The sequence below is a fragment of the Mirounga leonina genome, unplaced genomic scaffold, assembly GCF_011800145.1.
Source record: "Mirounga leonina isolate KUSES-001 unplaced genomic scaffold, KU_Mleo_1.0 Mir_92, whole genome shotgun sequence".
In the NCBI taxonomy this organism is placed as follows: Eukaryota; Metazoa; Chordata; class Mammalia; order Carnivora; family Phocidae; genus Mirounga; species Mirounga leonina.
This window is the reverse complement of record NW_023270852.1, coordinates 4,223,972-4,249,952: the sequence shown is the minus strand read 5'-3', so window position 1 is coordinate 4,249,952 and position 25,981 is coordinate 4,223,972. Positions and strand designations below refer to the sequence as shown.

Genomic DNA, 25,981 nt, shown 5'->3' with positions numbered 1-25,981 from the left:
TCACTCCACCTGGAATGTTCTCTTCCCCTGCTTCCCAATCCTGGTGCTTCTGCCAAAGCTTTACCCAGTGACCTTAGGCAAGTTACCAGATCTCTCTTGAGCCTCAATTTCTTCATCTATGAAAGAGTGATCATAGAACCACCTCATGGGATTGGGAGGGAAACATGATACGCACTGCAGGCCTCTGCCCTGGTCTCCTGCTTCCAACCTTGCCCTGCTCTGTGTGCTCTCTGCCCAGTGACCCAGTGAGGAGGGGTCCACTCAAGTCATACTGGCTCAGAACCCTCTTAACAGTAGCTTTCTGTCTCACTCAAAGCAAAAACCAAATCCTCAGCGTGGCCTGCAAGGCTGCCTGGTTTTCCTCTGGCCTCATCTCCCACCCCAGGGCCTGGTGGGTAACCAGGCAGGCTGAGTTGTGCCGAGCTCACTGTGGTGCATGTGGCTGGCGCCCCCCTGAGTGTGCAGTGCACAACGCACGTGGCCGGACGCATGGATCCTGGCTGCCCCTCTCTTGTTCCACTCTGGCCACATGTTCTGCAAACATCCCAGGCCTATTTGGGCTCAGGCTCTTTCCTTTGATGGCTCCCTCTGCTTTGAATGCACTTCCTCCAGATTATCAGTGTGGTGTGATCACTCAGCTTCTTCAGGTCTTTTCTCAAATGTCACCCTATTTAACATTGTACCATTCGGCCCACTGCCTCCCAGATGTTTCCCTGTTTCCCCTTTGATTTATTCTTCCTCTTGGCTCTTATCATCACCTAACATAGTGTACATTTTACTTAACTTATTTGGTTTATTGTCTCTTTTCTCAACAGAAAGTAAGCTGTGAGAGCAGAGACTAGTGTTTAGTTCATTCCCTGCTGTCTCCCCAGTGCCTCAGACAGTGCCTGGCAGGTAGCAGGGGCTCGCTAATGAATGCATGACTGAGTTTGCACTAGAGCAAGTGAAGGGTTTCGTACGTTTGCTGAGCACGTAGGAAGCACCCAGCGAGTGCTGGCTGCCATGGTTTCCATGGTTGGTGTTGATTATCCTTTGGGGACCAGCCCCGTCCACAGGTTGAATTGCATCATGGCCACCTCTGCTCCTCGCTGCCCTTCTCTCTGTGCCCTCTGCCTCTGTGGCATTTATCACACTGCATGTGTGGGACTTGTCTCACTCTTTTCCCTATATGAGCCCAAAGTCCTGTGGGGCAAAGATTGGCTTGTTGGGATTTGTATCCTAAGGACCCTGTACCCGTGGGGGGTGGCGTGGAGTAGGCGCTCAGGAAGTGTCTACTGGTGGCAGCCGTGACAGGTGGAAGGGGCTCTGCAGTCCCTTCCTGGTGGGCCTGGCTCCAGCATTGCTGCCTCATGTGTGCGCCCCCCTCCCAAGGGGCACTAAGAGAGAGTTTGACAACCACTTAAGTGATGAAATCTCTAATAGTATGTTTAGAACAAATTTGGGGGAGCAGAGGGCCTCCTGTGCCTAGTCCTTTGGATGACGGTGTCTGGGTGACTTTGCCAGTTCCACACGTGAGAGTCTGGCCCTTCGGCTGTTCCGGTCCCAAGAAGACAGTGTGATTCAGTTTACACTCATTCAGTGGGGAGCATGTGAGCAACACCGGTGTGTTTGGAGGAGGCCGGGGAGAAGCAGAGAGAGCTTGAGCTGGCCCCTAGGGAATTTGGGGTAGGAGAGGAGAGCATGGCTTCTGGAGAGTAGCCCCTGCCCAGTTCAGGGACGAGCATGGGTCCCTTGGGAGGCATGAGCAGGTAGGTGATTTGGGCCATATGAGGGAGGACCATAAATGCCAGGGCAATGAGTTTGGCCTCTGGTACTTGGCAGAAGAGTCCAGATTAGGGATTCTGATGGGATAGGTGTAAGAATCAAGGGGGTCAGGGGAGGTGGGGAAGAGCTTTGGAGTCATTTGTCTCCTGTCTAGAGACAGTTGTCTTGTGAGACCCACAGACGGCATACCAGTGCCAGAGGCCCTGCCGCTAGGGACCAGCACCAGCACCAACAGGACAGTAGAGCTTTAGCTGAAACAACAGAGTGTGGGGGACTGAGGATTTAGAAGTGGGGGTTCAGCATAGACTGGGTTCAGGATTGGGCTTTTTCTCCTCAAGGGGAACTGTTGGTGTCCCTGGGTCACTGGGAGTTTCCTACCCTGCTCTGGGTGGACTCAACAATTCATAAGCCACTGTTTCTCTGGAATTAGCCAGGTTTCTACACTTTGTGCTGGGCCAGTCAGCCTGACTCATCAATCAGTTTTGTACCAGAGTGCTCTTCAGAAGAGCTTTAAACCCAGAGACTGGCAAACTCAGGTTCAAGTGTCAGCACAGCCCATAACTCTCTGCGGGGCCTTGGTCAAGATGCTCATTCTCTTGGGGATTCGCCTTCTTTATCTGCCAGGTTAGCACCACGCTAAATCCATGGGTGGTAAGCTAGAGCCTCTCAAATCCCTCCTGCCTTGGGTCAGAATTAGCCCTGGAGACCTGGGTGGGGCTGAACCTTCGGGTGGGAGTCGTGGTGGCCACACTGTGGAGGGGACTAGGCTTGACATTGTCTTAGGGGTTTGAACATTGTTCTCTCACCCAGGGATTGATTTCTTCTGCAAAACTAAGGAGGGTTCTCTTCCCATTCCCCTTGCCTGCTTTTGGATGGAATTCCTGAAATGATCTTGGCTTCGTGGGTCCTTTCCCATTTCTCGTTGGGCTCTCCTAAACATGATCCCTCCCCTATGGCCAGGGGCCTCATTCTCGTATGGCTACCACGTTTCTCTCTGGCCTCATTGCTTGAGATTTCCTCTTACCTCTCTCCTATCTTCCTTTGCATCTGACTTCGAACTCCAGGCCTGATCTGCCCTGCTGGGGCAGCCTTGATGGCATCAACATGCACCTGCATGTTTGCACTCCCTTTACTCTTAAGATCATATCCTCAACCTGCTCCATGTGGCTCCCTCGTTTTTATCATGCTCATTTAAGATGGCTGCATAATATTCTGTCAAGGGAGTGCCTTCAATAAACCATGAGTTTGTTATGGGGCGTTGAGATTGCTTTTAATTTTTGTTCTTTCAGCTAATGCTACATTAACCATCTTTGTGTATTCCAGAATCATTTTATTAGGTTGGCATTTATCTAGCTAATGGCAATGGCCCAAGATCAGATAGAGAATCAGAATTTCTTTTTTCAGGAGAAATGTTGTGAAGATATATTTAAATTTTACTTTAAATGCTAGGAATGTTTTTGTTGTATTTTCCGTGAACAAAGAAGCAGGGTAACGGCAACAAAAAATGAGACACAAGTGAAAGGCTGCATATTTACAAGTAATACATGACTTGTTTGTTGCTAAGTGTGGAGGTGAGCCAGTACATTCTCTTAAGGAGTAATTTATCTGCTCAAATTGAGGAATTCTGTATCCCTATAGCTTCGATGCTAGAGTAAAATAAACAGTGATCCCTTCTTAACGATGTTTTTAAGAAATGCTCTAAAACAAGAAAAAGTAAATGGGATTTTTTAGAAACAAACAAACATACAAACATGTCTCCTTGAGCCAGAGTGAGCCTGTCAGGGAGTGCTCTTAACAGTGGGAGCAGGTTGCAAACTTGCTGAAGGGGTTTGGCTTTTTGTTGGTCATAAGGAAACAACCAGAATGAAACCGACAAACGAGCATCACTGACGTGGTTCCCAGTGCTCTTTTTAGGCTGGAATCTGTGTGGCTTTGGGGTGGTGGGGAAGGCTTCCTGTGCCCTGCTGATCTCTTGTTGCCATTTCAAGTCTCTGGTTGATGATTACGTGGACTGTTTCAACCTAATCCAGCAAATGTCAGCTGAGTCTTCACAGTGCATAAGATTGCAGGGAATAAAACTTGGGGAAGAAAAACCCAATGCATCACCCTTGTTTCCGAGGAGTTCATGAACTAGGATTGAGAAGGATAAAAGAAGTCTAAACTGATGATCCTTCAAGGGCAACTAAGAAGAGGGCGCTGGGGCAGTCAGCCCCACCCTGTTAGAGAAGGGCGGAATTCCATCTCCTCGGGAGGCTAGCGTGGGAATGCAGGTGGGGGTCAAGGAAGGTGTGATGGAGGAGTTGCTTTTGTGGACTGGCTGAGATGGGGACTGGACGCTGCCAGCAAAGCTAAAAGGCGGATAGAGGAGATGGAGGTTTAAGTACATGGGGATATGTCTAGGATTTGGCTAAAACATTGTGTATCAGATGCCAGGCACGGTTCTAAGCACTTCCTATATATTAGCTCATTTAATCTCTACTGAGACCAAGGGAGGTACTGTCATTGCCTCCATTTTACAGATGAAGAAATAGACATAAAGGAATTCATTAGCCGCCCAAGACCATATTGCCGTAGAGCAAAGATCAGACCCAGTCGATTTGGCTCCAGAATCTCTGCTTCTAACCAGAAAGCTGTCCCGCCTCTGATATAGGGGAAGAACAGACACTAGAACCAGAGGCTTGGTGTGCCAGTGATCAGGGGTACACAGGTGGAAGAGGGGTCAGGGTGGAGGTGAGAAGGATTGCAGGGGTGGGGGAGTTTGCTGAGAGCCAAGAGGGGCCACAGGAAGAAAGAGCTTCAAGGCGTGGGTTTGTCAATAGGGCCCAGCACAGGGGCCAGCAGAGTTCTAGGAGGTGAGATTTAAGAGCAGGTCTGAGCCAAGGAGAGAGCTGGGCAGGCCTCCGGAGAGGGCAGCCAGGCTGCAGACGAGGTGCTGTTCCTTCTGGATGATTCTGTGTTTTGAAGGTAGGGAAGCGGGCACAGGCATTGGGTATCATTGTCTGTGTCCTCCTGTCAGTAGAAATAGGTGAGCATGGCAGAGGGGCCGGTGAGAGCCGGCACTGCTAATTTGGCAAACCCAGGGGCTTTTCTGCAGCCTAATGATTTTTGAAAGCTGTTGGCAATGCTGAGGCCCAAGTGTGACTCCCTTATCTGAATGCTGTAGCAATTGCTGTTTTTCCTGGAAAATTGGGCCCATGTGGGCCCTGTGTGTGGTTTATTTGAGTTCCATTTTTATAACCTGATTACCTCGTCCCCATGATGCGAGAGGCCTCTCTTTTCTCGAGCTTTGCTGTGAAAATTGTTTCTTAAAAGGCACAAAGTGATCTCTCATCATTTGGGTGGTGTTCTTCCCATAGTAGCTCTTTTCTGCAGACTCTGCACACACTTTTCATCACCCCTGACACCAGTTGTCATGTTTTTCTGATTGTTGGCAATTTACTGGGAACTTTTAGGCAGCTCTTAAATCTCACTGCCTAGGTGTTTGTCACGATTTCTCCCAGAGGAGTTTGTGCATGTACATATCCATTCAACTCCTACCAATGACCTTGCTACGGCCTGACACCCAGTCCTGTCCTCTCGAGTTGATAACAATGGCGATTAGCATTTATGGAGACTGAGCTGTTACCAGGTCCTGGAGTAAGGTATTTATGTTCATGATCTCAATTATTCCCAGTCTCTATAAAGAAAGTGCTATTACTTCCCCCATTTTACAGATGAAGAAAATGAGTATTGAAGAGGTAGAATAGCTTGCCCCAGGTCACACAGCTAATAAATGGCAGAGCTAGGCTTCACCCGAGGCCTTTCTGACCTTGGAGCCCAGGTACTTCATTCATACATTCATATATTCATTCATTCAACATCAAGTGATTGTCTACAACATGGCAAGCACTGTTCTAGACTCAGGGGATACAGCAAAGGGGGAAAAAAAAAGCACAAAAATTTCCTGCCTTCGGCTCACATTCAAAATTGGGGAGATGGAGAAAAAAAATAATAAATAAAATGTACATTACCCAATATGATAATAAGGACTATGGTGAGAAATAAAGCAAGGAGGTTGCCTAAGAAGCGTTGGGAGAATTTTAGAGTAGTCAAAGAAGATCTCATTGAGAAGGAGACCAAACTGTTGGGTGAAGTAGCAAACAAAGCCCCAGATCTCAGTGTATCAACTCAAGAAAACTTTATTTCTTAATTTACAGTAAAACTTTATTTCTTAGTACAGAAAGATTCCAGTGTGGCTGCTCCTTTCCCTTGTGCTTATTGAGGGACCGCCCTCTTATATCTTACGGCTCTGCCTTCTTCAAGGCCCTCAGATTGCTTCCCATTCAGCTGGAGGATGAGTAAAAAGAGAGAGGGTCTTGTGGGGGAGTTTTTACAGCCCGTCTGGAAGAAACCTGCATCTCTCCCACCCGTTGGTCAGAACTCAGGCACGTGTTTGCTCCTTCCTGCGAGGGAGGCTGTTGGGAACTTGGGTCTAGCCATGTGCCCCCAAGAGAAAGGAAATGGGTTTTTGTGAACTTGTGGCGGAATGTATGCCATAGCGAATGAAGGAAAGAAGTGAGTCGTGTGTGTCACTGGGGAAAGAGCATCAGGGAGTGGGAACCGCAGCGTCAGGGTAGCCAGCGTGGCAGGAGTACGGGGAGGAGAGTGGCAGAAAGTGAGGGCAGGGGCGTCATGGGGGCTGGGCCATTGGGATCACTGTAAAGACTTGGTTGCACTGGGAATGACCAGGGGGGCCAGGAACATGGCAGGGTTTTTGAAAGAGGACTGACGTGGTTTGAGTTACATCTTGAAAAGATCACTCTGGCTACTGTGTTGAAAATCGACTGAGGGAAGAGAAGTTAGCGTCTGTTGGAGTTGCCCCGCTGAGTGATGAGAGTAGCCAGCTCCAGGGTGGGTGGCGAGGGCGGGGGGCAGGATTTGAGGTCTGTCCTGAAGGTGGAGCCACTGGGCTTGCTGGGGGCTTGGGGGGAGGTGTGAGACAGAGAGAGGTGTCAGGCTTGTTCTGAGGTTTTGGCTTTCGCCTAATGACTGTTAGTCTCACTTTCTCCCCGCAGAAGTAAGGGGAAAAGTTTTGGAGAGAAGATATATGAATGCCTTCTGGGCCCTGACCTATCTCACAGTTGGCTTTCCTCCTGCACAGTACTTTCTTTAGCACAGCCAAGCAATTCATAGTCTTTTTTTTTTTTTTTAAGATTTATTTATTTATTTTAGAGAGAGAGAGTGCACACAAGCATGGGGGAGGGGCAGAAGGAGAGGGAGCTAGAGAATCGCCAGCAGACTCCTCGCTGAGCACGGAGCCCAGTGGTGATCTCAGTGGGAGCATAAAGGGGGGGGGGGGAAAGTCTGTCTTAAGCAGAGCAGGGCGTGAGTCATGGCAACAAATGTTCCATGCCTACTAGGTGCTGGGCACTGGCTAGGTATTTTGTTTTCACCGGAGAGCAAAACAGTACTGTTCCTGCCCTTGTGGCAGAGGTAAACCCATGTGGATAGACTGTAGAATGATTCGTTGGAAGACCTTATATTTACGCCTAACTATTTCTTTTTAGCAATTGTGAATGGCATTGTATTTTTAATTTTGATGTCCATGTGTTCATTGCAAGTATATAGAAATAAAACTGATTTTAAAAAATTTTTCTATCTTGTATCCTGCATCCTTGCTAAACTCACTAATTAGTTCTAGGAATGTCTTTTGTGTATTCCTCAGGATTTTCTACATAGGCAGTCATATCGTCTGCAAGATATGGAGATTTGTTTTATTTCTTCTTTGCTTTTTTTTATTTCTCTTTGTTGTCCTTTGTGCTGACTAGGACCTCTAGTACCATGCTGAATAAGATTGGTAAGAGTGGACATCATTGTCCGTTCCTAGTCTTGGGAAGGCAGTCTTCCACCATCAAGTCGATTGTTAACAATAGGGATTTTTGCAGATGTCATTTGCATTTTGCTGGTATGGGTGGGGATGGAATAGGGTTTTCTGTAGTGCTTGGTTGCAATAGAGTGGTTACTATCTAAAAGTTCTCTGTCTTGCTAGAGGGCACAAGCTTTGTGTGTGTGCGCGCGCGCACACACACATGCGCCTTCTGCATTTCTAGATTGCTGGCTTCTTCAATTCCAAGTCTGGGATATGTGAGGCATACACACACACACACACACAAAAGTAAAAAGAAAGAAAGAAAATGCAGGGAACTCACCATGGTGTCATTCATTCCTGAGGTCCTGAGATCGCTAACTGGTCTGCCTTCTTCACTCTGCCTTTCAGACATTTCTTATGTTTGCATTACATATGCTGTCCAGGAGTTTTTGTTGTACTCCATCTTCCTGGAAGTGGCAATGGTTGGGAGCAGCTAGAGAGTATAACCCCCCCGCCCCCCAGTTTTGGGGGGGAGCTTAAGATCCCAGGGGTTTGATCCTGTAGCTGGTTGGAGGGCTATATCGCGGTGTGGAGGGTTGGGTGGGTGGGGGAGTGGCAGAGAAAATGGGAGGCTGTTGCCTGGGTCCAGGTAGTAGACAAAGGGGTCCAGTGCTGTGACAACAGACATGGTGCAGAAAGGAAGGAGAGGAAAGTCCCCATGGCAACAAGGAAGTGCGAGGAGACTAGGCTGAGGATGAGGCTTCTAGCTTGGGCCACCAGCGAAAATTGGGAAGGCCATGAAGCGTCTGATGCAGCAGAGTGGGCATATTCCAGGCATTGAGAGCACATCTGGGAAACCAGACTAATGGTGCTGCCCTTCAGGGAAGCCATAGAGCTATAAGTCTGGCTGCTCCGTAAAGATCCAAGGAGCATGCGCTCTGGGCAGAGGACACAATGTGGGAAAGGACACAGGTACGGGTAAGGGCATGATGGGCCTGTCAGGACCCCCACTGGCTGACATGTAAGTGGGTCGCTATTGGTTCCATAACTGGGCAGGATGCTGTAGGAGTTAACAAAAGGAAGATGTTCCAGAAAGGGAGTTGGTGCCACCGGGAGTCCGTATGCCGCTTGTCTTCTGTTCTTTGTATGTGGGTATCAGTCTTTCCTCCTGCAGACAGACCACCCTCCTCGTGGTGGCACCTCTGCTGACAGCCCCAGTTTAGCGACTGCAGTGAAGTGGCTGCATCTGTATATCAAGTCTAGACAAAGTCTCTGACTGGCTTAGGTTGGGTGGTGTGCTTATCCCCTGGGGCTAATCACTGTTGCCAGGGAGTGGAGGACTCTAATCTGGGCTGGATCATTTGCCCAACCTTATTGGGGCATTCATGGTCTTTTTAAGAAGGTGGAAGAAAAGTGTCTATGGAAGATAAAAAAAGATTTACCCTGGCTTACTATAATATGTTTTGAAGAATTTATAGTACAGCAATGTAGGAACTCTTTGGAGAATTTTAAGCAGGGGACTTGATCAAATTTAGGTTTTATTAAAATCATTCCACTGTGTCTGGGATTGCGGTTGGAAATAAATAAGTGACTAGAGGTGGGGAAACTGGTTAGGAGGTTGTCGCTGGAGCTCCAGGGAGAGCTGACGAGACCCGAACTAATTCAAGTCCTTAGTTGTTTCATTTGGACTTTACCTCCAGCCACAGCACGGTGAAGAGGAGGAGTGGGATAAAGTCTAGAGACAATCAGGCAACCAGGGCTTGGTGACCAGCTGGAGGATGCAGTAAGAAGAGGGGCTTAAGGAGGATCACCCCCCCAACACCGCCACCAAGGGGGTAATAACTATTCTCCGGAAGGCTAGATTTATCTTTGGAAACTAGTTATTAAGTGGTGGCAGACTTGATATATCTTATTTGCTTCTTGAGAAATGTGAGTGTTGTTGGCTTTTTGTGGTGCCTTAACTGGAAAAGAAAGCTGATTGATTGTATTTTTCTCCCTTTAAAAAGTTTCCTTTCTTTATGAACTCAGATAATAGGAGCTGCAGCTGGGACTGCCAGTTGAGAGATGGATGGGAGGAGGACCCTGGCCTGAAGACCCTTCCTCGGGCCTGCCCCTGGGCCTGCAGGTCTACTTTAGAAACGTTCATCCCTTTGCCATTGTCCTTGCTAGGAAGGCTTTTCAGAATTTTAAGCAAAGAAATGACCCGATCTGACTGATGTTGTGACCAATTCCCGCCTGAAATGGGAATTGACCACGGATGGAGGGAGGAGTGACACCAAGAGCCAAAGCGGGGAAGTAGGCACACCCGTTGAGAGGCTCTTGCAATCATCTACATTGGTAATGGTGGAAGGAGTGAGAAATGGTCATATTCTGAATGTATTTTGAAATAAAAACTGATGTTGGTGAGGACTGGACTATGGCGTAAAAGAAAAGAGACGAGAATGGCTCTAACCTTTTGGCCTAGGCAACTGGAAGAACGTTGTCTTAAACTGAGATGGGGAGGGCTTGGAGGAACAGGCCCGGGGGAAGGCGAAAGGCATTGGTTAAGTTTGACACAGTGAACATGACTTACACAGATCTCCTGTCTACATGACATCTTACTGGAAGCAGGCAGTTGGATATATCCTACTAGCCAGGAGTTGAGAGGAGAGGCCCAGGCTTGGAGAGAAATCTGGGCATCATCCTCAGCATACAGATGATATCTGAATCCCAGACACTAGGTGAGACCACCGGGAGGTGACTGGAGGTATACAGAGACGAGATGAGAACAAGGCCTGAGCCCTGGGGCACTCTGACATTAAGAGGTAGGGAGATAAGGAAGAACCAGCAAAGGGAAAGAGTAGCTAGTGAGGTGGGTAGAAAACCAAGAGTGCTATCCTGGAAGCCAAGTGAAAAGGGTCATCAAACAAGAGGGAATGGTTTACTGGTGTCAAAAGCCGTAAGACAAGGTCTGAGACTTGCTTATTGGATCCAGCAACATGGAGGACAGGCCAAATGCAGGCCAAATGCCTGCTTTGGGACCCCAGCCTAACCTTTCAAATAAGTCACAGTTTCCCCACTAAAGAAGAATACAGCTGTGCAAAACAAATCATTTAAGACGGATTGAAATAAATCCAAGAAAGATGAAGACAGTGCCATGGGAGTCTAGTAGGAAGGGACAGTACTTCTGGCTTTTGTGGGGAGGGTTGAGGTCAGATTCATTCATGTCTTCATTCATCATTTATTCATTCCACAAAAACTTACTGGGTTTCAGAGACTTGTGGCGGGGAAGGGAGAAAGTGGAGCTAATTGTTTAATGGGTATAGAGTTTCAATTTTGTGGAAAAGAGTTCTGGAGCTGGATGGTGGTGATGGTTCCACAACAACATGAATGTACATAATACCACTGAGCTGTACACCCGAAAATGGTTATGATTATAAAGTTTATGTCATGTGTATTTTACCACACACACACACACACACACACACACACACACACCAGAAGAGGAAAAAAAAGTATTGGCCCCATGATGAACTTGGTCTGGGATATAATGTTGGAAATAGATGGCATTTCAATAGGAGATAATATGGAGAGAAGGGGAGAGACACATCCAACTGGAGGGAATGCAGAGAGGGAAGGGACCCGCTATCAGCTGTGTGTGTCTGGGTAGTGGGGTCAGTAGGGGAGGCTGTGCAAGCTGAGGCTGTGGACTCAGGCTGGGCCGGTTGGTACAGGCCTGGCAGGCTGCTTACAGAGTTGCGCTTGCCTTCTTAGATTCTGGGAGCCTCTGAAGGCTCTCTGCCCAGGGGAGTGCCATTCCAAAGGTGTGCATTTAGAAGATTAATGTCATTAATCCTTCCTGTTAAACCATTGCTTATTAAAATCAGTGGGATTGAGGCATGCATTTCTCTAGGGGAAAATGTGGCCTAGCAGAATTTTCAACACCCAGCTACATGTTAATGTACCGAGTGAGTTATTTTTCCACCCATTTTACAAGTATTTCTTGACAACTACCTAAATGCCCACTGTGTTCTAGGCGGTGGGGTAAGAGAAGGGGTAAATTCAATAGGTCTCTTCTCTTGAAAAGCCTATACTCTAGAGACCCCCATTCCTAAAGAAGAAATTGTGGTCCCATATGTCATGTGTTACCATAAATGTCTCACCAGAGTTCCATGGGAACTGAGAGGAGGAGGTGCCTGGCTTGCTGGGGAAAAGACTGTCCAGTGGATTGGAAAGATGAGCAGGATTTTCTAGGCAAAGTAACAGAAATGGGCATCCTGAGAGGATGGTAAATCAAAACTTATTGGGGGTTATAAATTTAAAGACAGCGTATAAATATTCTCTCTTAAGGCTAAACTCTTATCTCATTGGCTTTTAGGTGGTGCTGGCTAGAGTGCACACTTTTGGACCCAAACTTAAGTTTTCAAATGTGGAATCCTAGGCCTTCACTGGTAAGTTTGTTTGATGCCTCCTTACCGAATTATGCTATTGAGGATCGGTGTTTGGAATAAAGGGCAAGGAAGTTATCATTGGCACAGGTCTGTGGAGGTTACCAAGCCTAGACTCTAGAGAAGCCTGTAGTACAGCCAGAAAGGACTCACAGGAAAAGTGAAATTTCACTGTTTCTGCAATAGATGCAGAGAGGGGGGCCAGAGGAGGGGCATCCGGGGGTGTAGGGGATGGACACAGCTGGCCTCATGGAGGGGTGGGACTTTGGCTGTGTTTGGAAGGAAAAGTCCAAAAGGAGTGAAATAAGCTTTTTGGGTTCAAGGAGTTGGGTGTAAGATATAAAGAAAGTGGGCTCACAGCAGCAAACCCACAGGAGTAAGAGCTTTATCCAGAAGAGTCACAGGCAAGACATTTGGCAGGATAGGATTACTCTAGACCAAGGTCAGCAAACATCTTCTGCAAAAGGTCAGCTGGTAAATATTTTTGGCTTCACAGGCCATGTGGTCTCTGTCACAGCGACTCAGCCCTGCCATTGGAGCATGAAAGCTGCCACAGCTGATCTGTGAATGAATGGGCGTGGCTGGGTCCCCGGAAAGCTTTACTTACAGGTACAAGTGGTAGGTAGCATTTGGCCTGTGGGCTCCAGTTTGCAGACTCCATCTCTAGACGCTGAATGTCAGGCTGAGACACTTGGACTTTATCCTGGAGGCAGTAGGAAGCCATTGAGGTTATTTTGGGCAAAGAATTGAAATGGCAGAAGTGACATGCTAAGACCTTTCATCTGATAGCTAGACAAGAGGCAAGGGGCCTGTTCAAATGGGCAGCAGCAATCCACGTGTGACATCATGTGGCTAACAGTGGTTCAGATGCGAGCGAAGGACCAACAGAAGAGAGATTGCAAAGGGAGAACCATAAGATTTATAGTCTTCTTGGACTTTAAAGACAGGAGCCAAAGAAAACGAAAGTTTGGTAGTTCACGGTGGTACCATTGACAAATGTACAGACTGGAGATGGAGAGGGGTGCCTGATGCATCTGGTTTTAGATACACCGAATTTAGGACGACAGTGGTTCATCCGCAGGAAATGTCCCATAGACAATTGGAGATGCAGGGCAGAAGCCTGGACTGAGGTTTGGTCCGGAGATGTAGAAGGGAAGCCATAGGATTAAATGAGTTCTCCCCATGATGAGCAGAGAGCCGAGCCTTGGGGAGTGTGCGTAACTCTGGATGGAAGAAGAAGGTGGAAGAGAACCGGAGGCCAAGGAGGAGAGAGTCCCACAAAGGGAAGAGGAGGGAGCAGCAGAGACTCTGGAGAAGGGCTTGAAGGAAGGCTGCTGAATTGGTGACCAGTTGCTTACAGATGGCCTTGAGGAACGTGATGCCACAGAGGGGAATGGGGGCTGAGGGCTCCAGGCTGCACAGGGTCGCACATAAATGAGGGATAAAGCATCAGAGACATGAGTGAAAGAAAGAGGCCACTCAGAGAGAGTGTGGTAGAAGAAGGGAGGTACACATACGATTTGGACATTTGCATGTCACAGTTACCTTTTCTTTAGCTTTGAGGCAGGCCCAGCATGCCATGACCAGTTCTCATTTCCTTCTCTGGAGCCAAGCTTCGGTGGGGGGTTGTGTATACATTGGGCTTGTGATTGTGTTCTTCTGCTCCCTTTGGGGTGTGGTGCTCATAGCTTTGCCACAACTTGCAGCGTGGAATCCAGCCCATGTCTGGACTCTTGCCGTAAGACAAGGTGTGATCTGTTGGGGAGATAGTTGCATTTGCCTAAATTGAGGGAGAAAAGAGGGTAGACCGAGGAACTGAAACGAGACTTCTTACTGCCGCGTCTGCCCACATAGGGGGCTTTGAGATAATTCTTCAAGCCATCCAACCAGATGTCAGTTTGTGCTCTGAGTATTTCAGGTGTCCATTCTTTGGTCTGAATTCTGTGGTCTTTTTGGCTTGGGTGGTGTGAATACAGCAGTTTGAGATCTGGTCATAAAAGCAACAGGTGTAACTGGTTTCGAGCCACCATTTATCGAACTCTCGCTATGTACCAGGCTTGGAGCTGGGTGCTCGGTACACGTCATTTTATGTCATCTCTGCAACAATCCCCAACACGGGGTTTTAGTATTACCACTTCAGCAGTGAGGAAATCAAATCATAAAGAGGTTGAGAAACCTACCCGAGGTCACAAGAGATTTGAACCCAGATCTGAACCCTGGTTACACTGCTCCCTGTTTTCTCTCGCTTTGAGTCTGGAAATTTCTCCTCCTACTTACGTAGAAGGACTAGAGAAAGATTGAGCTGTACAGGTTAAATATTCAGAGCCTATAGTGGGTGTTTCCACCTCTTAGGAGTCTGTTGAAAGGGTGGAGGAAGCGTGGGATCTCTGAAAAAAACCAAGACCAAATCTCAAATACTTTAACTGTTTCCCCAGGTAAAATCTTCCTTAGTTGGAGAAGGCGACAGTCTTGGGTTTGGAAAGGAAATAGCACTAGGAGGCATGACAGTCAGATCCCAGGCCTCGCATGATGATAGTTGTCATCTACTTTTTGTTTAAATATTTGGCATTTCTCTCTGCTCACCTCCAACTTTCAGCTCTGAGGGCAGGGTCCTGTTTTGTCTTATTTACCAGCACTCCCTGCAACATCTAGCATGGTTTTGCCATGTAGGATGTACTCAGTATATATTTGTTGTTTCTAAAGAGCCGGGAGGCTTGGGACAAGCCTCCTCTGTGTGCCAGGCACTGCTCTGGGCACTGTGGTTCTGGGGGTGACAAAGGACAAGTTCTCTGTCCTCATGAGGCTACTCGTGGGAATGCTTCTAATAGGGGAGACAGAACAAATGTGTGAGATGTGTAATGTCATGATAATGCTCTGAAGTAAAATAAAGTGAGAGAAGGGGGTAGAGGTGATGGGCCCAGTAGTTTAGTTAGGGTCATCGAGAAGGGCCCAACCAAGAAATGAAGTGAGACAGAGTGGCTTTTGGGGACAAAGTCATAATAATTCTCTTTGAGGGTTCTACAGACGTCAGCTGAACTGTCAACACTTCTTCTTAATTCTTTCCTGGGCCCTGGTGGCTAACAGCTAACTGACTGCTCCCAGCAGTGCGGAGCCCCTGTTCGGGCCCCGTGTTTGCGGCCCGCTGAGTGCTCCCTTCCCCTCCCTGGTAGGTGTGCCATCTCCTTACCTGGCCTGCCTCTCCTGGTTCTCCTCCAGCCTCAGAGGCCTCGCCTCTGCAGCCTGCTTTGCCACTTCTCTTTCCTTGGTCCTTACCCTTAATAAGGCTTTACTCAGTCCCTTCCTCATTGCTGCAGAGATCATCCCCGGGTGAACCCCTGCACTGCTCACCTCCACCCTGCAGTCCCCCAGAACTGCAGAGCCAGCCCCGAACCTCCTCCCAGGCCGCACCGCTAGCTGCTGCCCGCAGGCATCTGGCGCTCACCCCTGTCCTTGCGGCGAGTGCGTCTGTCTCCCCGTGCTGCCTGCCTTGCCCGCAACTGCAGCCCCAAGTTGTATCTCCTGCACGAGCCATCCCTAGCTCTGTCCTTTCCCCCAACTGTCCTGTTCTGTTGGTTACTGCGTCCTCCTGAAGAGGACATCTTCTGATTTGTCCACTCACTTCTCTTCCTTCCCTGCTCCTTCACTTAGGACTCATCCTTTGGATTCCTTTCAACAGCCTCCTAATTGGTCTTCCTGTGTCCATTTTTGTCCTTCCTCAGTCCACCCCCACACTCCTCATCAGCATGATGTTTATAACTCACTCATCTGATCATGGCTCGCTCCTGCTGCAGACTCTCCGAGGGCTCCTCATTGCTTGTGGGATAAGACCGAAGCCCCTTCGGCGGGCCTGCGGTCTTTCATGATCGGGCCTTGGGCCACATTCCTCATGCCCTACCCCGGATTTCTAACCTCCCCAGCCTCCCGCCAGCCATCCCCGCTGGACCCTCCTGGGAATGACCCGGCCCCTGTTCCCCATTTCAGCAGCTCAGGACAGGTTTCCAGTCTTCCCGACACCTTCCTTCCCACGCTGCTCCTCTCTGTGACCTGGACATGACCTTCCTGCCGGCTCCCAGAACACCCTGCCTTTCTCTCTCCCAAAGCACTTATCAGCATTACTGTTGATTTACTACTTGTCATGCTCAGTAAACTGCGCTCCTTAAGGGTGGGGATGACACATGCGTGTGCATGCGTGCACACACACACACAAACGCACGTGTGCACGCATACACACTATCTCTGGGTTCTCGGAGCCAGCAGAGTACCCCTGGCTCAGGAAGTATTTGTTGAAGGAGGAGGGATAGCAGTGTCTGTGCAGCCAAACAACAGATCTATAATGTGATCAAATGTATTTGGAATTGGAGGTTCGTTGGCCGTTGCGTTCGGCAGGGCCACCCCTCCCCTCGGCTTTGAGTGCAAGATGCATTGCTGGGGGTTTGGGTTGGGCGCTACCCGTTGTGGGTCTCCCGGCAAACTGAGGCCTGAGGAATGTCACTTCTCTATAGTCTTTGCCCCGCACTTTAAAAAAAATTCCTGTTGTTGATGGAATAGTAATAGCAATTCAGAATGAAAAATAATCCGTCAAGGAATGCTCAGGAATGAGGTCTACCCAGCTTCATCCTGGGTGAGTCCCACACTTCCTAAATTAGCCAAAATAATGATTCTTGCTCACTGCTGACAGCTTCTCTCCCCCATCGTCCAGCTGAGAATGCTTTTCTGGCTGGGAGAGGAGGACAGCTAGTGGTCCTTTGTGGAGATGCCCCCAGGGCTTCTTTTTCTGCATTCGGAACCTTGTCCAGTCCTGGGTGAGCACTGAGGAGTGGCAAACGGGAAGGGGCTCCGACCCGAGATGCCAGGGCAGTGTCTGTATCCCCCATAGGAGCTGGCACCGTGCACCTGGCCAGCCCACCAGTCTATGTGCTCCTGCTTCCCTGTGGGGCCGTCTGCTCCATGCTTGTTGCACCTTCTCCGTTTCCTAGTTCTGCCACAGGGAACTGGGAATTTGTACCGAGAATGCAGCTTTTGCGTGGGGGCTCACAGTAATCTGGGAGGGCTTCCTCGAGGAAGGAGCCATTCTTACTGCGGAGGTGCCCTGCTGACCAGGGTGCTCCAGCAGGCACTGGAGCTGCTGTCCTCTCCCGGTAAGACGTAGAATGCTGCTTTCCCTTTCGGGGACTTTCCAGCAGCCGCTCCCGCTGCATGGAGGCATTTTCCTTCTGCTTTGCCTCGTCGGCGCCCATTCTCTCTGATTTGCCTCCTCCCAGGAAGCCTCCCCCAACCTCCCGGATAAGAGACCTGGTCCTGTCGTCACTGTTACCATTATCATTATATACGGCCTATTGATTGCTAGCCAGGGGGCATGTGCTGGGACAGTGCTTGCTGGGCAGGCACTTGGTACCAGGGCCTTGGTGGGTGTCGGCTGTGCTAAGTGTCATCGTTAGTACCCCACAGACCCCCTTTAGGGGACGGAGGCCCAGGTAACGTAGGACAGGCGAGCACGGGTTTGCCGCAGGTGCCTGGGTTGTGGAGCACCGGGCTGCGCTCTGACCCGTTCTTCCTGTGCCACCGTCCCTCTGCCACGCGTGCGCGCAGCCCGCCCTCCCGCTCGGCTTGTCGTCCGCGGCGCTCGCCACAGGAGCCGGTCTCTGTTTATTTGTGTGGTTGTAGATAAGCGCATGTTTGCCCTGCCCCCCTCTCCCTGCCCTGCCCCGGGCCGCACGGTGAGCCCAGGACTGCAGGGACCTGCCTGCTAGGTAGGTGCTCCACACCATGGCCCGCTCTTTCTCTGTGCCCCCTGCACCACGGGCGTCTGGGCCGGGAGCGCAGAGGGGCTTCCTGGGGGGCCCCGCACGTGTTAGCCTCTGTCCTCACCTGTTTCCCCTTCCGAGCCGCTGTGCTGAGGAAGCATCTGTACCTCAGCAGAGTCCCTTCCTCTCAGACCCTCAGGCCCCCTCCCTTTGTCCTTTTTCTGCAACTTGGGTCCTTTTCTGCAGCTTCCTAAGGAAGTGGAGCCCATTCTCCCCCAAGGATGGAGCCAGCACCTTCCTCTGCTCCTCGGGCCCTGCACACACTCTGGGGATGGCTGTGACCCCTGAGGGCCATCATGACCCGTGTGCCTGCCCTCCCCGTCCTTCCGGAGCCCCTGGGGGCCAGGGGGTGTGGTGTCTGTGGCAGGGCGGCACCGTGTAGAGTCAGGGCTGTGGGGTCTGCGGACGCAGGTAAGGGGGGACAGAAGTCACTACCTTAAGAGCAGCTGCTGATGCAGTTTGTGTGTGCGTGTGCCTGCGTTGTCGGTAGCGTGTGTGGGCCAAGGGGTGTGTGTACCTCTCGCTCCCTGTTTTCATTTGCATAGTTTATCCTGGGGCATGTTAGAGACGCCTCTCCCTCTCTCATGGCTCTGATGCGGGGACCTTGAATAATAGATATTTCATAGCCACGGGCTAAATAGATCTTTTCTCCTTCCCCAAGCTGCAGGCGCCTCCCCTCCCCCCTCCCCCTCTTTGGTACCTCAGTGACCACTTCACAGGGCTGTTGTGACCGTCAGCACCCGCTTCCCAGACCCCCTTCAGAGAGCAGTGCCGCGAAAGCCCCATCTAGACCCCAGCAGGCTGCGCTACCCTGCTGAGGCTGGAGGCAGGCCGGCCGTTCCTCCGGGGGGCACCTCACCGGGCCTCCAGGGCCCTCTGGGGCCAGGCTGGCCGAGCTCCGAGTGACTCACCCTGGCTTTGAGCGGGAAAAATAAAAATAAAATAAATGGCTTCTGACCAAATGGGGAAAGTGGGCATGGGGGAGGAGCCGCAGGAGGACGCTGGCCACGCCTCGGGTACATTTGCCCGCAGCAAACTGAGGTTGGCTTAAAGCCCAGACTCCACCTTTAAAGGGGACTCGCATGCTGGTCTCACGCCCCGGCCCTGGAATGTCAGACTCTGTGCCTGCGAGTGACGTGGCTCGGACGACCCACCCAAGTTCTGTAGGCCTCAGTTTCCTCACCTGTAAAATGGGATGGTGATAATAGTCATCATCTCGATGAGGTTCTTGTGCGGGTGAAATGACAATGTGCTGAGCCCCGGCATGTCGAAAATGCCAAGGAACTGTTATTGTTGTTCTTTAAAAGTCGTATCGTTAATAACAACTGTGAGACGACTTTAGACAAGATACAAAGTCTAAAATGCAGTTAAAGGCCCTGAGGAGTGAGATAAGGTCTAGGAAAGGCACTTCGTGAATTGTGAATTACGTGCAGATATTGTTATTAGCACAAATATATCTTGTTGTCTGGGCTTTAGAAAAAATGACTGAGCACAGTTGGATGATGTTAAGGCTAAATTCTTGGTTGTTTTGGCTTTTCATTTTGGAGGGAGATTTGTTAGGCCTTCCCTGGAATCTTGCCCAGAGGCTGTGTGACCCACACTGGTGCTCCTGGGTGCCAAACGCCTAAGTCGCACCTGGCGCCAGGAACCTTTCCGTGCTTGCTGTTGTTATTTGAAAAGTCTTAGGATAAACAGCTAACGCATAGTAGTAGGCTAAGTTCTTAGAGATTGACTGACAGCAAATTGTGGAAATTTGCTCTGGACCTCAAGTGCTCTCACTCTCAAGTGTTTTTATGCCTAGGATAGCCGAGTAATTTTAAACAATGTCTTCACAATTTGGTATGGACAACTACCCTTGTTTTCTCAAGTATGTTAGAAATATATTCCTAGGGGCGCCTGGGTGGCTCAGTCGTTAAGCGTCTGCCTTCAGCTCAGGTCATGATCCCAGGGTCCTGGGATCGAGCCCCACATCGGGCTCCCTGCTCCGCGGGAAGCCTGCTTCTCCCTCTCCCATTCCCCCTGCTTGTGTTCCCTCTCTCGCTGTGTCTCTCTCTGTCAAATAAATAAATAAAATCTTAAAAAAAAAAAAATATATATATATATATATATATTCCTAGTATCAACTGCTTGACTCTCATTCCATATTATTTCCCTGCCTCCTCCCATCCTTCTGAAAATAAAATTGAACGAAAATTACCCATTAAAAAAATGTAGATACTTTCGGGCAGAGGTTGGAAACTCGACTCATGGGCCGTATCTGACCTGCAGGTGTATTTGGTTCAGTGTTCACGCTATTTTAAAACTTTACAGTTAGCGGCAATTGAAACTTGGTAGGTGTTGTCTAGAAATCTGGATTTCTAGCTCTGCATGAAAACCTGCAGGTCTGACAGCATGGGGTCCATCTTTCTTCATGGCAATGCTCAAAAGAGAGTGGTGGTCCCTCCTCGAGGCACTGGTCTCTCCAGTTGGCCCCACCCTGCATCTTTACCCAGCCTGCAGATCACTGAGCTGGCAGTCTCTGCTGAACGGAACCCATACCTCTTAGACACTGCAACAATTTAGAGTTATTTTCATGAGCAACTATGCCCATAGATAGGAAGGTTATTTCACCCCATAAGTTGACATTTTTATGAGAACCCAAGCTTCATTTAGGCCCTTTTGGATTTAGGAGAGTCACCTTCTCTCCTCCCCGTGGGATTTCCTCATTAGTAGTTTTTAAGAACTCTTCAGCCTGACCTAATAAGTCAACATAAAATATTGGATAATGCAGGATATAAATTTTGATTGCCCCTATTTAAGAGAGGTTGAAAACAAGTGAACTTTAGTTCCGTAATTTATGATGTTGTAAATTTGAACAAGACACTTAATCCTTTTTATTAGCCGTCTTGTTGACATAGTTGTAATTTGGCAGAATTCCTATTGAAATAGGGGAGGGGTTTGAGATTCTCAGTCCTGGAGGCCATCCCCACCTTTGGTCCTTTCTTGGGCAAGCCCAGGAGTGCACAGGGGACCGGTGGCCACACGCAGAGATGGGAGAGGAGGTGGTTACTTTAGGGGATTCCTTGCAAACACTGAAATTTTAAAAATTATTATTATTCTATGACCTTTTAGATCTAGTTTTTGTTTCTGTCATCAGGAAAGAGTATACACTTGTAACAAATGCAGGCAACACTCAAGTGCATTCACATGAAGGAAGAAAGTCTTCATGACTTCCCCACCCCTGACTTTCTCCGAAAATAGGTACTTCTGAGACTTTGTTGGGTATAGGCCTGGACTTTATTTGCTCGGTGTTCCCCCTCCCTCGTTTGCCCTTATCCCCAATATACGCATTTTTACTTCTTTTTTTTTTTTTAATTTCTTTTATTTATTTAATTGACAGAGAGAGACAACGAGAGAGGTAACACAAGCAGGGGGAGTGGGATTGGGAGAAGCAGGCTTCCTGCCGAGCAGGGAGCCCAATGCAGGGCTCGATCCCAGGACCCTGGGATCATGACCTGAGCCGAAGGCAGTCGCTTAACCAACTGAGCCACCCAGGCATCCCTGCATTTTTACCTCTGTTTTGTAAAAATGGAATTTCTCTCTTCGTACGGTTCTGTGACTTTCAGTGGCCACCTCCCAATTATTGTGGTCATCTTTTCAAGTTGATATGTACAGGGAAATGTGCCATATTATTTTTGACAGCTGTACCCCATGGTGTGGATACATTTCAGGTTTATTGCATCATTCCCGTACTAGCAGACACCCAGGTTCCGATCTTTGGCCATTGCACCAACTGCTGCTGCAGCCGTGGCCGTGCCCACTTGTGAACTTCTGCGTGAGATTTTCTGTGGTGTAGATACCAAGAAGTGGGACTTCTGGCTTAAATAGTTTGCATTTAAAATTTAATCAGTATTGCCTAATTGCCCTTCCAAAAGCCTGGACCAATTCATGCTCCTCCCAAGAGTATCCAATTATGGCGTTAATAATCTAGCTTTTTTTGCTTGAGCACATAGAAGAAAAGTAAACTTCAAAAAAGTCACACATGTGCCGTCTAAATGACACATTTGTCTTAGTCTATAGGTTTAATTAAATGAGTTTCATGTTTTGGTTTTGGTGCTGGTTATCATCTTACATGATGACAAAAATGCTCCTCAACCGTTGTAGCCAATTTAATTATTAAATACTTAAGGGGGACCTGGATGGCTCAGTTGGTCAAGCATCCGCCTTCGGCTTGGGTCATGATTTCCGGGTCCTGGGATCGAACCCCGTGTCGGGCTCCCTGCTCAGTGGGGAGTCTGCTTCTCCCTCTCCCTCTGCTCCTCCCCCCTGCTTGTGCTCTCTCTCTCTCTCAAATAAATAAATAAATAATCTTAAAAAAAATGTATTTAAGGATCATAGTTGTGCCAGGTAGCCTCTGGAAGAGTAACAGCCAAATCACAGCTTCCTTTTCCAGGGCTCTCCCAGGGCTGCTTGGGTTTACCCCAGAGCCCTCAGTACAGAGGCTGGGTCAGCATTTACACGGGCTGCAGGTGAGGTAGTGAGGTACCTGAGGTTCCCAGCATCCCTTCTTTACATCTGAACACCCTTTTACATGGACAGATTCTTCCCACATGTATTATCTCATAGCGTCCCTCCCTACAACCTCTCTGTGAAGCCGGCATTCCCCTCTTCCCCCTCTTTATATCTGGGGACACTCAGGCCCAGAGAAGATCTGCCGTACGGAGTGTGGCACGGCTGGTAAGGAACAGTGCCTTGAACACAGGTCTTCTGACTCCAAGTGTGGTGGAGTCAAACCCCTGCGAGGCTGAGTTGTAGCTTTTTGCCTATAGCACATCATGGAAGTTTCCTTTACTGAGCTGGAGGTGGAGAAAGGATAAGGAAGGGACATTCCCAGACTTCTGTGGTCACTTATGCCCACAGCTTTCTCCTAGCAGTGCTGACACTCATGATCATGTTCTTGAATGTTTCCCCAGCAATTGGGAAAGATCTGTGAATTCTCAACCAGGGGACTTAGCTGATCACACGTGGCTGAGAACCACTGACCCAGAATGTATCTCCTTCTCAGACAGGATGGGTCTGGGGAGATGGTCGACTTACCACGTGCTAACTGCATGCAAAAATTTTGAATTCTGTCTTCTTCAGAGGCTTCCTCTCTGCCTCTCTGACCTGGTGTTTGGCTTTTGCTACCAGATTACCGTGTGTTGGCCAAAGCTCCTTAGCACTCACCTTACTGATGAGCCTGCAGGGAGATTTGATGCCCAGACCATTCATCCTTCCAGGATGCCCTCAACTTCGTTAGACCCATGCAGGGGGGCTGGTCTAGTGAAAGCAGGGATCTGGAGTCTGATAGACCTGGGATCAAACCCTTGACTCATCACTTTTAGTAGCAGTATGAAACTTTGGCTGTTGACCTCACCTCCCTGAGCCTCAGTGTCCCCTTCTACAAAATAGGGATAATAATTCTCTCATGGGACATTTTGAGGAATACATGAGTTAAGATTTAAAAGGTGCCTATGTTCAGCACAGAATGGATACGTATAAATGTCAGTCCTGGCTCTTTTTCCTGCGATAGAGAGAAGGTTCTCCTCTGGGATGCTCCAAACTGCAGGCTGCTGGCTGGGGATCCTGGGGCCAGAGGAGGGCCACCAAGATGACTCATACACGATGTGTACTCTCAGGAACTCACTATTAGGTAGGGGAACCCAATACGTGCCATCACAATGTGATGTGTATATTGGTAAGAATCAATTAACAGAGCAGAGATTAATTAACCTGGGGTGAGGGGGAAGAAGTCATCAAACAAGTAGGGTATTGAAGATTGAATAGGAGTTTGATGGAGACAATAAGGCGATAGATAATGAACAGCCAACTCTGTTCATTAGCCATCAAGTTACATTATTTTATATGTATATATGTTAACTTCATTGACTCTTACCAATACACTGATATATTCATTCATCCTCTCTCTTTTCCTTTTTCCTCTCCTCTGCCTCCTCACCTTCTCCCCTCCCAGCCTTAAGATACTCAGCCACTCAAAATTTCTCAAAGAATTCCTTTATGCTTTGGTAAATCCTCAGAGAATTGATGCTCCTTTACTCTGCAAAGTTTTTACAAGAGCGCTGGTATAGCTCCCTTCTTTCCATCCCCTTTTTTCCTACAGTATGAGTAAGCTCTTTTGCTTTCTCAGCAGTGAACCAACTACCAGCCATTTGATGCTCGCTGCGTCACTCCCGTATACCAGGGGCATGTGTCATCCCGTTTAGCAGCCAGAACAACTTTGTGAAACAGGGACTCTTTACAGATAAAGAAACGGAGGCTTAGAGAGGCTGATATGCTGATTCTTACACAAGTCGGGGAGCCACGGTTCCACTGCGGGCTTCTTTCCCCTGGCCTCCATTGCTTTGTTCAGTGCCTGGCACACAGTAGGTGGGCAGCGAACATTTGTCCCAAGGGAACGAGAGAACTGCTACCCACGCATCTGGTCTTGTAACCCTCCTGGGGCAGTGACAGCGCTCCTCACTTAGTGTCCCATTTATTAGTGCGGGTCCCAGAATCACACAGCAGTCATCATTGACACAAAAGACAGTTTCCCATTCCCCTTGCTCTTATTTCTAGGGTACATGTAAGCAGATAGGTTAGACTGTTAAAGTGTTTGGCTTTATCGCTGCCCTGTAAGAAATATCTGGCAGAGTGCAGGTGCAGTGCTCCCAGAGCCCGGCCCGGGGTTCGGGGGCTTGGATTCCAGCTTCCATTCCACTGGTGACTCCCCAGTAACAGCGGGCACATCACACCCCTCTCCAGAGTTCCATTTCCTCGGCACGCTCTGGGGCTTCGTGGGTTCCTAAGGCTCCTGGCTGCTCTCCGAGCTGGTGTGATAGGGGGAGGCTGAGGAATGTGCTGGAAGGAACATAGGCAGGAAGACGTGACTGAATCCTGGCTCCAGTACTCCCCAGCCCTGTGACCTTGGGCAGATCACCTAACCGCTCTGATACTCCGTGGTTTAGATCTGTAAAAGAGCGCAAGGAGGACCTGCTTCCAGGCTCACTCTCGTGAGAACAGGAGGCCATGTAAACGAGGGCGGTTTCCTTCCCTCTGTCTGACGCCTGAGTGCTTTGGGTTTGGACTCGCTGGGTGTTTCTGCAGTGAGACCCAAGACACATTTCTCCGGTGCGGTGGTGTTCATGACACCTCATAACACCCCGAGATACTCAGCCCTTAGATCTCTTGAAGCCCTTTTGTATCGTTAGGAAACTCCTGGAGGGCGGGCACCATTCTACCCCATTGAGCTGGGCTACTGCCCCAGGGGCAACACCTGGTTGGTCCCCGTGTCCCTCGCGGTGTGCGTCACTGCGCACGCGTGTACTTTCTTGCGTGTCTCGTTACAGAGAGGAGAACTGCGTTCGTTTAGCAGTTTGCCACGCGCAGGCCTTATGTCAGGAGGGGATTGCAGAGAGGAATAGTCTCACGGTCACTGCCCTCAAGGAGCTCACAAGGAGGAAAGGTGCAAATAGGGGTGATCCAAGGCCATCGGGGCACACGCCGGGGCACCGCAGGAGAAGGGAGGGCTGAGGGCAGTCCGGAGGGCCTTTAGACAAGAGGTGCCTTTTGAGCAAGTCTTAAGAGACGAGTAGGAGTCTAGCCTAGAGAAGTGCAAGACAGCATTCCAGGCAGGGGGAACCACAGAGCGGAGGCCAGAGCCTAGACAAGGTGATGCCTGGGGGCGGGTCTGGAGCTGGGGCCAAGCGGTGGAGGACCTGGTGGTCATCCGCACGGTGATGAGCTCAGACCTTTCTCCCGAGCCCCAACCCACATACCCGCTGCCCACTCCAGCATCCACACTTTGATGTTTCATGGGCATCCCAGACCCAACATAACTCAACACAGGTCTTGATATTTTTTCTTAAAAAGAAAAAAAAAAAGGCAAAGATATGACTCCTCCCCCATCTTCCCCATCTTACATGGCAGGCCCATTTCCCTGGTTACACAGGCCCAACGTGCAGGCGTCGTCTTGGATCCTGCTCCTTCCCTGGCACCTCACTGCTTGGGTTGTTGATAGCTGTTCCGTCAGAGTGTATCTTGAAAGCCACCACATCTCCCTACCCTCGTCCAGATGTCGCCCATCTCGCAGCTAGTCTCCCTGTTTCTGTTCTGGCCCCACT

General features: G+C 49.3%; 1 protein-coding gene across 6 annotated transcripts in view; it reads left to right on the top strand.

The window, feature by feature from the left end:
• Positions 1–25,981, top strand: part of ARNTL (aryl hydrocarbon receptor nuclear translocator like) — a 99,079-nt gene that overhangs the window by 17,465 nt on the left and 55,633 nt on the right. For 4 of the 6 annotated variants that reach the window (XM_034995376.1, XM_034995374.1, XM_034995365.1 and 1 more), the window contains exons 2-3: positions 11,758–11,879; positions 11,970–12,042. The exons of 1 other annotated variant lie outside the window; for it this stretch is intronic. The gene's annotated coding sequence lies outside the window, so the exon portion shown is untranslated. The remainder of the gene's footprint in view (positions 1–11,757; positions 11,880–11,969; positions 12,043–25,981) is intronic. One more of the 6 variants, XM_034995369.1, reaches the window with a different exon arrangement.